The sequence below is a fragment of the Micromesistius poutassou genome, assembly GCF_964030765.1.
Source record: "Micromesistius poutassou genome assembly, chromosome: 7".
Taxonomy (NCBI): Eukaryota; Metazoa; Chordata; class Actinopteri; order Gadiformes; family Gadidae; genus Micromesistius; species Micromesistius poutassou.
Genome location: NC_140277.1, coordinates 19,239,069 through 19,252,595, shown reverse-complemented (window position 1 = coordinate 19,252,595; position 13,527 = coordinate 19,239,069).

Here is a 13,527-nt window from a genome sequence, read left to right as displayed (position 1 = left end):
TTTGAAATAAAGCTAAAGGTAATAAAAAAAATAAGATGAATAAAGGATAATAATACCTATTGACTGACTTGGCCATTATTGTTCTCCGATTCAGCAATGTCTATTATGAAAACATTTATAGATTCATTCTTCATCAAGTGGTATAGTAAGCTCTCAGTCTTTCCAACGCATAGACACTTAAACACGTGCGTGTGTGTGTGTGTGTGTGTGTGTGTGTGTGTGTGTGTGTGTGTGTGTGTGTGTGTGTGTGTGTGTGTGGAACAGCACAGCTGGAACATTTCTGAAGAGTGTTCAGCTCTGCACTGCTAAGGCTTGATTAGAAAAACAGAGAAAGAAATGTCTTTCACACAACACTCAAATCTCTCTCTCTCTCTCTCTCTCTCTCTCTTTTCATTTCCCTGCTGTGCTGCAGTCAATTGCCCCCAGCTGTGAGAAGTGATGAGTTTAAATAATTGACCACACGTTGCTTAGCAGTTTGCTTTGTCAGGGCCATATCCTCATATTGGACCCTAGCAGCCGAATTGCAACATACTGTGACACAGAAACACCCACAGAAACCATTGAAATAATGATATGCCATTAGGCATGGGCAATAAAGCAATAAATTATCGTATCGTGATAGACTTTTGATCAATATCAATATAAAACATGTTCAATATATATCAATAAGAGACTGGACCACCGAATCTAGCAGATGGGTTTGTTACACAAACCTTATTTACAATATTTGAGTGTTTTTCAATGAAGAACAGTGGAAGGTCATATTAAGTGTTAAACAGAAGTGTTTAAATCCAGCATGGTAATTCCTAGTCTTTTTAGGTCATTCAAATTATCAATAGTTATCGATACCGATCAATATGATCAAGTTATATCGTGATGTCTTTCAGCCATATCGCCCAGGCCTATATGCCATTCACATTACTGCACTATTGGAAGCATTGTGAATTTGATACTTTGCGAATTCTTGAAAGAGGAAATCGTATGCTTCTGAGGCAGACAGAGAAGGCACTTAAAAATTAACGAGTCGTTCTTCCATTCCACTACTTCAAATTGTTTGCTTACACATGGCCATGGGTGCTCAATTTCAATATCTGGTGCTTCTTCCATTATTGTACACTTGTGGTGCACACACTAATTTGGACCGCTTTACTGTCTATGGTCACACATGCATGTCGTGGAAAGGAACGTTGAAAGGAACGACAGGTTTTTGGAATGTAGTGGAGTAAAAAGTAAGATTTTCCCCTACGAAATTTAGTGAAGTAAAAGTATAAAGTTTCCCAAAATAATGATACTCAAGTAAAGTACAGATACGCTAAAAAGTTACTTAAGTACGGTAACAAATCACTTGTACTTCGTTACTGTCCACCACTGACCATAATGACACAGCATTTCACTATTTCACAAACAGTGACAATAACTAGCATTACTAGCATTCCAATGGTCTCAAAATGTTGCTAGCTACATAATATATTTCCTACTGGACAATCAATAAATATATATACTGTTTACCATTGCTAAACATCTTCATACCGTAGTTTCCAGGCTGCGTCTCAATTCAGGGGCTGCATCCTTCGAAGGACGCATTTGAAGAACGATTACGTCACAGCGGCGCGTCAAGGCCGTCCCATTTCGAAGGCTCCTTCAAATGCGGCCGAGATATGCAGCCTTCGATTTGAAGGACCCATCGGGTGGATCCTTCACGGCCCGACGTATCCCAAGATTCATTGCGCGTTGGATTTTTTTTAGAAATGGCACGGAGAGAGCGGAAGCGGCAGCTGCAGCGAATACATATTTAATGACAAAAATAGGTCTTGAAAAGGTTCTGTGCCAAAATTCCCATAGGGAAACCATATATCACGGTTTAAACGATCAAAACTATCTGCATTTCTGCCCTGATGGATAAAGAATTCTGAAACTTGGTGTACACGCCTTATTTACATCATATACATTTTGTGAGACATGGCGTGAAATAGAATTATGTTTACTGTAAAAAAACAACAACATGATTTGCTTGAAAAGGGCGGCGGCGGGGACAAGCAGGGTGACTGTGAAGACCTCTGGGACTGCACACACTCCCAACATGTCCGGTTATTTTTTCTTATTATTACAAAATACAAAACCAAATCAACATCAGCAACAGCAACAAAGTTGGGTGTTTATGGGGTTGAAGTGTTCAAGCAACTTAAGCTGCTATTTATATTGTATTCACCTGAAGCCCTGCCCGCAAAGAAACTTAATGATGTTTACCAAGAGAAAAGGTGTCTGTTCAACCCCATGTTGGTCTTGGTGCTCCGTCATAAGTCCAAGAGAGTGGGGTGAGGTGAGTTAAAAAAGAAAGAATCTGATACATACAGCCGTACAAGTGCACTTTTACAAGACACAGGTTGACTCCTGATAGTTGACTTATCCTAGGTGACTTATCCTACTCACAGCCAACGGGCCAGGTCTGTGGTGACTTATCCTACTCACAGGTCTGAGGTGACTTATCCTACTCACAGGTCTGAAGTGACTTATCCTACTCACAGGTCTGAAGTGACTTATCCTACTCACAGGTCTGAGGTGACTTATCCTACTCACAGGTCTGAAGTGACTTATCCTACTCACAGGTCTGAGGTGACTTATCCTACTCACAGCCAACGGGCCAGGTCTGAGGTGACTTATCCTACTCACAGGTCTGAGGTGACTTATCCTACTCACAGGTCTGAGGTGACTTATCCTACTCACAGGTCTGAAGTGACTTATCCTACTCACAGCCAACAGGCCAGGTCTGAGGTGACTTATCCTACTCACAGGTCTGAGGTGACTTATCCTACTCACAGGTCTGAAGTGACTTATCCTACTCACAGGTCTGAAGTGACTTATCCTACTCACAGGTCTGAAGTGACTTATCCTACTCACAGGTCTGAAGTGACTTATCCTACTCACAGGTCAGTGGGGTGTTAATGAGGGCTTCACAACACGCTTCCACATCGCTCAGCCCACTTTGCTGGCTGCTCGGTTATTCTAGAACTATTCCAAAAGATTTTGTCAGGAGGTATCGAGTCTTGGCATGTGCATTTGGAACTTCAGATCACATGATTGACCCCCTTTACCCAGAATGCAGTTGTGACCTCCAGTGCCCAGAATGCAGTAGAGAGGAGATACAAAACAAGCTTTTATCATAAATACACTTTCATTTTGAATGAAAAGTTAAACATTCATGAATGACAGCTGCAGAGCCTTGTTTAATTGTTTGTATTGCAGCATATGTATTTTAGGCTACAGACCTGCAACACAATAACTGTTGTTACTTTAGAAATAACACTAAAAGTGGAGCCTTCCTTATTTCCAGTTCACCTTTTCCGTTGGACAGTGAAGGACACGAACACAGAGCTGCATAATCATGAGTAAAATAACATTACCGTGTATTCTCCTCCGCATGGGGCAAGGACAGCGTCACCTTGTGACTCACAACACAACAGCCTCATGTTCCCTCTGGCTCAAAGGGCCCGGGTACGGCCCGGCCACAGACTGCTTTAAATAAAGTGAGGGGGACTCCGGCTTCACCCTGAAGACTGTGTGTTTCTGTCCACCCCGCCCCCTCTCCCATACTGTATTAATCGTATGATCATTTCCTCCATGTCAGTCGTCTGGACTTCATAATCATAACCATAACTCATCCTAACTATCTCCTGGCATGCTGAACTTTGTGTGATCCAACATGTGTCCAACATATTCCTGTATTTATGGTTTTGAAGGCTTTCTTTTAAATTGACATTCTCTCCAGCAAATATTTATGAACTGTGGCAGACATCTTTAAGCCTGCCGAGGCATTCTGCTCTGTCCTAATCAGAAACAGACTTTAAGAGGAACATCTCTCTCTGTCTCTCTTTTTCTCTCTCTCTCTCTCTCTCTCTCTCTTTCGCTCACTGTCTCTCTCGCTCACTCTCTCTCTCACTGTCTCTCTCTCTCTCTCTCTCTCTCTCTCTCTTTCGCTCACTGTCTCTCTCTCACTCTCTCTCTCACTGTCTCTCTCTCTCTCTCTCTCTCTCTCTCTCCCTCTCTTTCATTACCCATTCATTTAATGTATTACACATATTAAATATTATATATACACATCCATCCATCCATCGTTGTGTTGTTCTGTTGTTCTGTTGTCCTTTCTGAGGCTGTCCTTTCTGGTGAGGTCTCCATGGTAGCTAAACACAATGATGAAGAGTTATTGCAGAATGACCACCACAAAGCAGAACCACCAGGCCTATTTACAATGGGCTGGAATGAATGTATGTGGCCAACGCATCACATTTCTATTGTGCTCTGTCGTGACCTCTATGGTTGTAACGCATCAGTCTCATACTGCCACCTAGTGGTCAACCTCATAAGACCAGACGTGTACATCAGATATCGTTTGTGGATGCGATTATTTTTATTTGTATGAAATTTATTTAAAATATTTAATTTAAATATTTTTTGACACATGAGTCATCGAGTAAGTTAAAATGGAATGATTGGCACCGATTTGTCCAGATTTTATTTGGTTGATCTGACAGCAACACATATACACTTAAAAAATGCTGTTGTTCTCAGAGCAAGCTGAAACTCACGCAGGCACGCACACACACACACACACACACACACACACACACACACACACACACACACACACACCACATTATATTTAGATGATGCATTCCTCGACTCCTTGTCGATGTGTGTTTTGCCGTCTGCTCTCAGCTGTCTCTCCCTCTGTCCGTCCCAGTCTGCTGTTTCCTAACATTCAGTCTGTCCCTCAACATTCTCTCCCTTAATCTCTCTCCATCCCCTTCCCTGCTCCCTGTCTCTCTCTCTCTCTCTCTCTCTCTCTGTCTCTCTCTCTGCTCCCTGTCTCTCTCTCTCTCTCTGTCTCTCTCTCTGTTCCCTGTCTCTCTCTCTCTCTCTCTGTCTCTCTCTCTCTCTCTGTCTCTCTCTCTGTTCCCTGTCTCTCTCTCTCTCTCTCTGTCTCTCTCTCTGTTCCCTGTCTCTCTCTCTCTCTCTGTCTCTCTCTCTGTTCCCTGTCTCTCTCTCTGTTTCCTGTCTCTCTCTCTGCTCCCTGTCTCTCTCTCTGCTCCCTGTCTCTCTCTCTGTTCCCTGTCTCTCTCTCTGCTCCCTGTCTCTCTCTCTGTTCCCTTTCTCTCTCTCTGCTCCCTGTCTCTCTCTCTCTCTCTCTCTCTGTCTCTCTCTGTCTCTCTCTCTGCTCCCTGTCTCTCTCTCTCTCTGTCTCTCTCTCTGCTCCCTGTCTCTCTCTCTGCTCCCTGTCTCTCTCTCTGCTCCCTGTCTCTCTCTCTGTTCCCTGTCTCTCTCTCTGTTCCCTGTCTCTCTCTCTGTTCCCTGTCTCTCTCTCTGCTGCCTGTCTCTTTCTCTGCTGCCTGTCTCTCTCTCTGTTCCCTGTTTCTCTCTCTGCTCCCTGTCTCTCTCTCTCTGCTGCCTGTCTTTCTCTCTGCTGCCTGTCTCTCTCTCTGTTCCCTGTCTCTCTCTCTCTGCTGCCTGTCTCTCTCTCTGTTCCCTGTCTCTCTCTCTCTGCTCCCTGTCTCTCTCTCTCTGCTCCCTCTCTCTCTCTCTCTCTGTTCCCTGTCTCTCTCTCTCTGCTCCCTGTCTCTCTCTCTCTGTTCCCTGTCTCTCTCTCTGTTCCCTGTCTCTCTCTCTGTTCCCTGTCTCTCTCTCTGCTGCCTGTCTCTCTCTGTTCCCTGTCTCTCTCTCTGTTCCCTGTCTCTCTCTCTCTGCTCCCTCTCTCTCTCTCTGTTCCCTGTCTCTCTCTCTCTGCTCCCTGTCTCTCTCTCTCTGTTCCCTGTTTCTCTCTCTGTTCCCTGTCTCTCTCTCTCTGCTCCCTGTCTCTCTCTCTCTGCTCCCTCTCTCTCTCTCTCTCTGTTCCCTGTCTCTCTCTCTCTGCTCCCTGTCTCTCTCTCTCTGTTCCCTGTCTCTCTCTCTGTTCCCTGTCTCTCTCTCTGTTCCCTGTCTCTCTCTCTGTTCCCTGTCTCTCTCTCTGCTGCCTGTCTCTCTCTGTTCCCTGTCTCTCTCTCTGTTCCCTGTCTCTCTCTCTCTGCTCCCTGTCTCTCTCTCTGTTCCCTGTCTCTCTCTCTCTGCTCCCTGTCTCTCTCTCTGTTCCCTGTCTCTCTCTCTCTGCTCCCTGTCTCTCTCTCTCTCTCTGCTGCGTCTCTCTCTCTGCTCCCTGTCTCTCTCTGCTCCCTGTCTCTCTCTCTCTGCTGCGTCTTTCTCTCTGCTGCCTGTCTCTCTCTCTGTTTCCTGTCTCTCTCTCTGTTCCTGTAGCACTCGCTGTCCCTCTTTCTGTTCTCTAAAACGTTAACCTAAACCTGACCCTCCATTTGTCTGTCTATCTCTCGTTCTGTCTGTCCGTCTGTCTGTCTGTCTCTCCGTCTGACTGTCCGTCCGTCTGTCTGTCTGTCTCTCGTTCTGTCTGTCTGTCTGTATGTCAGTCTCTCGGTCTATCAGTCCGTCTGTCTGTCTGTCTCTCCGTCTGACTGTCCGTCCGTCTGTCTGTCTGTCTCTCGTTCTGTCTGTCTGTCTGTATGTCAGTCTCTCCGTCTATCAGTCCGTCTGTCTGTCTGTCTCTCCGTCTGACTGTCCGTCCGTCTGTCTGTCTGCCATCAGGACAGCAGTGGTCCTGGTAGAGCACGTGTACCGGATACGATGCAGCCGTAATACCCCGTCTGTTCCTCACCGTGCCTGCTGTCACGCAACTCGGGAATTCTCCCCGCCCCCCCCCCCCCCCCTCTTCCTCCTCAACCTCCAACCAGGCAGCTGCCAACGCCACCTTAGAGACCCCCCCCCCCCCACACACACACACACACACACACACACACACACACACACTTGCATCTCTCCCAGCCCTCCATGCCGGTGCAGTGGTCTGGGTGTGTGAGGCCCGGGGTGGGTGGGGGTCACCATCAGAGTGGGTGGTGTTCCAGTACTACCACAGCTCCACCCTACCTTCATTCCGGCTTCAGTGACAGCAGCGCACGGCAGCTCCAAGAACTGAGCTGGGGGAGTTTACTTTTGAATACCTGACAACATCTTGGTTTCTGGTTGCTGCCACTATGATGCCTCGCCAGATCTTACTGGCATGGATCCTAAGTTTAGTTAGCGGTAAGTCTGTGTAATGTTTGTAATGTGTGTGTGTGTGGTGTGGTGTGAGAGAGAGTCGATTAGGAGTGAGTTGACACATTACATGTTCAATTGAATGTACTGAAGGATGCTCCTATAGTCTGCCATCAGGCACACCGCATGGGGACTCAATATTTAGACTTGATCTTCTATATCATCTACGTATGCACAGACTTAACAAACTTTATGCCTGAATAGTTAGTTTGTTCTTTATTACTGTCTATTCATTTATTTTGTACAGTTGCGTCCCCCTTAGAGGTGATTATTGTTTCCCCGTTACAGTCCCTCTCTGAGCCCATAGAGCAGAGCAGCGTTCCTCCAAAACACGTCACAGCCCCCATACAAAACTACCCACTACTGTCGTGTTGTTTCTGGCCAAAATTTGAAAAACAAGAAAATAAGTTGTCTTAGTGGTTCTCAAATAAAGTGTGATCAACTAAAAGACCCTGGTTAATGTATATCCTATGATCATATGAATGTCATCACGTGTATGGTGACATTCATATGATCATTTCTCTGTATTAAGGTTGAAAAAGAAGGATCAGAGAACAGATGAATACTGCCCTCTAGTGGTGCTGAATGTGCTGACATCACCCCCCTTAAGTGGTTTCAAATTGGGAGCTGTACTTTTGCTGGTCAGCCAATATTTTTGAATCCCTGTTGTGTACATGAAAGCCCTTAATACTGTTGGATATGGTGTATGGCAATAAAATCAAATAAAACAATTTAAAGGTGACGTATTATACCACCAGGTGAGAGTGTGATTAGCCGTTACAAGCCGTGTTGAAAATCTGCCTCTTCTGACGTCACAAGTTGGCGCGTCCACCTAGATGTACGCTGGATAGATCAGTCTACCAGCCTACCAGTGGACTGTAGCAAACGTTGCACATCCATCCGTCACACATCTAGGTGGACACTTGTGATGTAAGAAGAGGCAGATTTTCAAAACGGCTTTTAACGGCTAAATCACACTCACACCTGGTGGTATAACATGTCACCTTTAAATTGTATTTGTATCCTGTACCGGCGATGGGCTCCCTGTCTTTGACTGTGTAGTGAGAAGGAGCAGCAGATATAGCTATAGATAGATACAGCTATATAGATATAGCTGTGCACCAAACTGCTCAGACCGACATACTGCAGAATAGAATGAAGAGACGAAGGAGTCCAAGCTAGATCACCACTGAGGCAGATAGGACAGATACTGCTGCAGCCTGCAGCACTGTGAGCATAGTGGAGTGTACCTGGCCGTTGATTACACCTGGAAGCCTTCCAGGGTCTCTTCATCTGATGCTCGCCGCCGTCCCCTCTGGGCCGCTGACGTTCTTGAACTTCCATCCCTGCTCAGTTGTAGTAAAAGTGTGTGGCACTATATTCAACTCTCCCTTAGTGTTTGCAGAAAGACTTTATTTATTTGGTGTTAACATTTCCATAAGGATGATGATCAATTGATCCAATGATCCATGGTAGGATACTGCCATGGACTGGACCATGGACTGAATGACTCCACATTGAGTCATCAGGGCCGCCCTGGGTCCTACTGATTGAAGAACGTTCACGCTCAATGTTGCAATAGAACGCATCCAAACATTCAGGCTGAGTAGGGATTGTTGTCAGATTCATGTATGTAAAACAAATATGGTGTTTAACCTGATATAACTGAACAGCAAACATGTTAAAAGGAGAGAGTGATTGACAGGTCCAAGTGTCCCCTTCATCCCGCCCCCCCCCAGTCTATTTTAGTCTGGGGCCCGTTGAAGCATTCATGAGAACAGACTACAAGGAGAGTAACATTCATGCAGATCACACACACACACACACACACAGAAGGATTAAAATAGTTAAGAAGGATTAAAATAGTTATCTACTGGGAAATTTTCGTATACACGTGATCCAAGTCTAAAAAAGAGAATCATAATACTTCTCATAGCATAAGAAGACGCTGGCCTCTTTGTTCTGAGGTCAGAAGACAGCATAGGACCACAGAACTGTCTCCACACCCATCTTCTTTTGGTTTTCTCGTTTTGTCTAGAGTTAAGGCTTAGTTATATGGCTCCAAGTCGAAGCGTCTGCGTGGTCATTGCATCGACGTGGAACAATAACTGAGCCTTCTACCTGAGTTCTACCTGACTGCACCAGTGTAATTTATTATCTTTTCAACAAAAGCAGCTTCAAATATCTGCAACTTGAAGGGCTGCCAAAAAAAGAAAAAAAAAAGAGAATTGCGACTTGAACACGGCTTGTTATTGTTGGCTATAATTGCCAAAGACAATTCTAGCTGGCCAAACTTGAAACTAAAACATAAAATGTAATTCTTGTTTTGATTTCAGTGATTGGTTTAGTTATTTTGTTTCCTGAATCTCCTTAAGCGTTTGGATCTTCATTAAGCCATGAAGTCCAGTTTACACTTTTCACTATGCCTAACTCTGTGACGATTGGCTGAAGATAGATAAGAAGGAACTGTAAACCAAGGATTACAGTAAATGTACAAATTGAACATGTTGTGGTGTGGAAGCCTAGTAACGCCTGCGGACATTACATCGTGGCCATTCTTTGCTCATAGACCATCTAGCACTATAGCACCTATTGCTACTGACAGCAAACTAATACTAATTAGTTAAAACGAATAATATAACCGACTAATCAAAATTCAAGCAAACATTGGAGATGTACATACTGTCATCACTTTAAAATTAAATGAATCAAAGTCGAACAGTGACTCACTGTCCGCCAGAAGTGATGATGACGATGTTTGTTTCTTCATGTGCTCCAGCAGTAAAATAAGATGAGAGTTCAAACGTTAAAAGCAAGGAAAGGCAGTGATGGACAGGTCCAAGTGTCAACTTCGTCGGGCGTCTATTTTGGTCTGGGGCCTGGCGAGTGATTGACTGATGCTAGCAGGAAACCCACAGACCACAACAAACAAGAGGTCAAGGGAAGTAACATTCATACTGACACACAGACACACACACACACACACACACACACACAGACACACACACAGTTGTCAGGTCTGTTTTGATTTTGAGATAAAGTGGCAGTTGTTGTCTATGCCTGTTCGAAGGCTTTCTTACAGCAAACTTATTCTCAGAGTGTGAAAATTAAATCAACAAACATTCACGTACTGAAAATACCTCCATATGACCTTCTGGCACCAGGGAGAATACCTCCATATGACCTGCTGGCACCAGGGAGAATACCTCCATATGACCTGCTGGCACCAGGGTATTTCATGTGGATAGCTGCAGGCTGCTAACCTAGAGACATTTTTAGTGTGTGAGTTCAACACACAGCTGTTGGCTCAGCTGTTTTGACAAGGAAAAACAAAGAGAGATTGGTGGCATTTTTACATTGATTTTCTTGATTTTCTTCAATTGACTGATTAATAGTCTGGCTGCAGACCTACCTGTTAATCACCATCAAGGGGTTGCACAGTTTAAGGTATATTTTCACTTCTACAAATCTCAAGGTGTGTTTTCAATATTAGTACAATGGTAGCTATGGTGGATTTCTGTGTTTGTCTCCTCTATTTCGCTGCTAATCCATTAGAATCAGTACTTAAACTGGATGTCATGTTAATAAAAACAAGTTTTGTATTTAAAATCACAGACAAACAAAAATAAAAGATAGCCTGACTGTCACATCCTACGTAAAATTAAACTGAGCTTTGACAGCTTCACTAAACTATCCATCATTGTAACGGGTCGGGAGAGGACCCAAATGCAGCACACGTAGGCAGGCAGACGGTTGGTAATGACCGTTACATAGCAGGCGGAAGACAGGCAGGGCGCAGGCCGAATCCGTTGTCGGGGGTGGAAGGCAGGGTCGACAACGGGACAGAGACAGAGCAGGCAGGTCGGGGACAGGCAGGGTCGACAATGGGAAATCAGTCCTGAAAACGCTGGAGAGACTAGTACGGATGACTGGCACTGACTAGACGGAGAGGACCACGTCAACCGGGATGCCATGGAGCCGGACGACGTGGGTCAGCAGCAGCTCCTTGACCGATGGGAGTTTGGGTAATGGCACGAAGTGGGCCATCTTGCTGAAGCTGTCTACCACCATCAGTACGGTGGTGTTGCCGCTGGACGGTGGCAGACCGGTGATGACATTCATGGAGATGTGGGACTAGGGGCGATGAGGAACCGGCATTGGATGCAGGAGACCAGCAGGAGCCTGGAGCGTGGGCTTGTGTTGTTTGCAGGTAGGACAGGCAAAACAAAGCAAAAGACAAAAACAAAGACAAAGCCTCTGGTGTCCTCTCCCAGGGAGAACCACCAGAAACGGCACTGGACAACCTCCTTGGTTCTCTGTAATCCAGGGTGGCAGGTGAGTTGGAAGCTGTGGGCCCACTGCAGAACCTCGGACCAGAGGTCAGGTGGCACAAACAGACGATTGGGAGGACACGAGCTGGGACCGGGCTGGTCCTTGGTGGCAGCTTTAACTCTCACCTCCACCTCCCAGGTGAGTGTGTCGACCAAACGGGAGGGTGGAAGGATGGTATCAGGACCGGCAGAGTCCCCTACCTCCTCCAGGAAGTGCCAGGACAGGGCGTCGGGCTTGACATTGTGGGACCCCGGCCAACATGAGAGGGTGAAGTTGAATCGGGTGAGGAAGAGCGACCAACGAGCCTGCCAAGAGTTTAGACATCTGGCAGACTGGATATATTCCAGGTTCTTGTGATCTGTCCATACCAGAAACGGTAGCTTCGTCCCCTCGAGCCAGTGTCGCCACTCCTCCAAGACTAGGTTGACCACGAGAAGTTCCCTGTTGCCAATGTCATAATTCCTTTCGGCCGGGGTCAACCACCTAGTGAAGAAGGCGCAGGGGTGCAGCTTTTGGTCGGCAGTGACCCTCTCGGATAGGACAGCCCCGACTCCCACATCGGAGGCGTCCACCTCGACCACAAACTGCCGTTCAGGATCCGTCATGACAAGAATGGGGCCGAATGAACCGTTCCTTTAGGGCCTGGAAGGCGTCATGGGCGGCCGACGTCCACTGGAAGGGCACTTTCGAGGCACTTTCCGGGACAGACCAGGTAGTGACGGTGGAGACCTTCAGCACGGTCCCCTTCCCTACGACCTACCCCCTGAAGGAGACAGATGGGACGTGGAACTCGCACTTCTCAGCTTTGACGAAGAGGGAATTCTCTAATAGGCGCTGCAGGACCGCCTGGACCTGATGGACGTGTTTCGTCTCTGGACCGGGAGACAAACACAAACTTGTTAAGCATATCTCGCAGCACATCATTCACCAGGGCTTGGAAGATAGCCAGGGAATTGTTGAGGCTCAAGGGCATCACCAGGTACTCGTAGTGGCCGGAGGAGGTGTTAAAAGCAGTCTTCCATTCGTCCTCCTTGCGGATCGGAACCAGATGATAGGTGTTGCGTAGGTCGAGCTTGGTGAAGATGGTGGCGCCTTCTAGGAGCTCGAAGGCGGATGTGATGAGAGGGTAACGATTCTTTATTGTAATATTGCTCAACCTTCAGTAGTCAATGCAAGGATGACGCGTCTTATCCATCTTTGCAACAAAGAAAAACCCTGCTCCTGCCGGGGACGAGGAAGGGCGGATGATGCCCGCCGTCAGAGAATAATTAATGTACGTGTCCATTGCTTCTCTCTCAAAGGCGGCCGGGGAGTACAGGCGGCCCCTAGGCGGAACGGAGCCGGGTTGGAGGTCGATGCCACAGTCGTAAGGTTTATGCGGTGCAAGAGAGGTAGCCCTGGCCATGCTGAACACCTCCCTGAAGTCAAGGCATTCTGCGGGGACCCCTAACACGTCAGGTGCGGAGCTGGAACTGGTGGTCCGCTCGGGTGCGGCGGCTTGCTACAGGCAGACCTGATGACAGGATGAGCTCCAACCTAGGATAGCTCCAGTGGTCCAGTCGAGGTCGGGGGCTTATGACGACGGAGCCAGGGGAACCCCAGGAAGAGCGGATAGCGGGGAGACTGCAGGATGTGGAACTGTACAGTCTCATGGTGGTTGCCAGAGAGGAGCATGCGGATAGGCGCCGTCTGGTGGGTGGAGGCCACCCGAGGCGTCGGGACCCTGCGATGCCACCCCGAACACCTTGCACAGCTTGGCGGCGAAGATCTGGAAGGAGGAGCAGGCTGGCGTGAATCGTTCCCACTCGGCCGTTCCCCACAGCTGAGCGCGACCCATCAGATAATTAACGGTGACCGCCACCTGGGCTTCCTCGGGGGCGAAGGTGTTGGGCTGGAGAGCGAAGAGGATAGAACAGTGTGTGAGGAACGGATTACAGCCCTCCGCATCACAGGCGTAGCGCTCGGACACCCCTCCCCGAGGCTCCGGGACAGGGCCGCGCTGCGTCGGGGGCCGGAGGATCTCCGGGGAGGCAGGCACAGCGATGGTCTGAGCGAGGGCGGTGG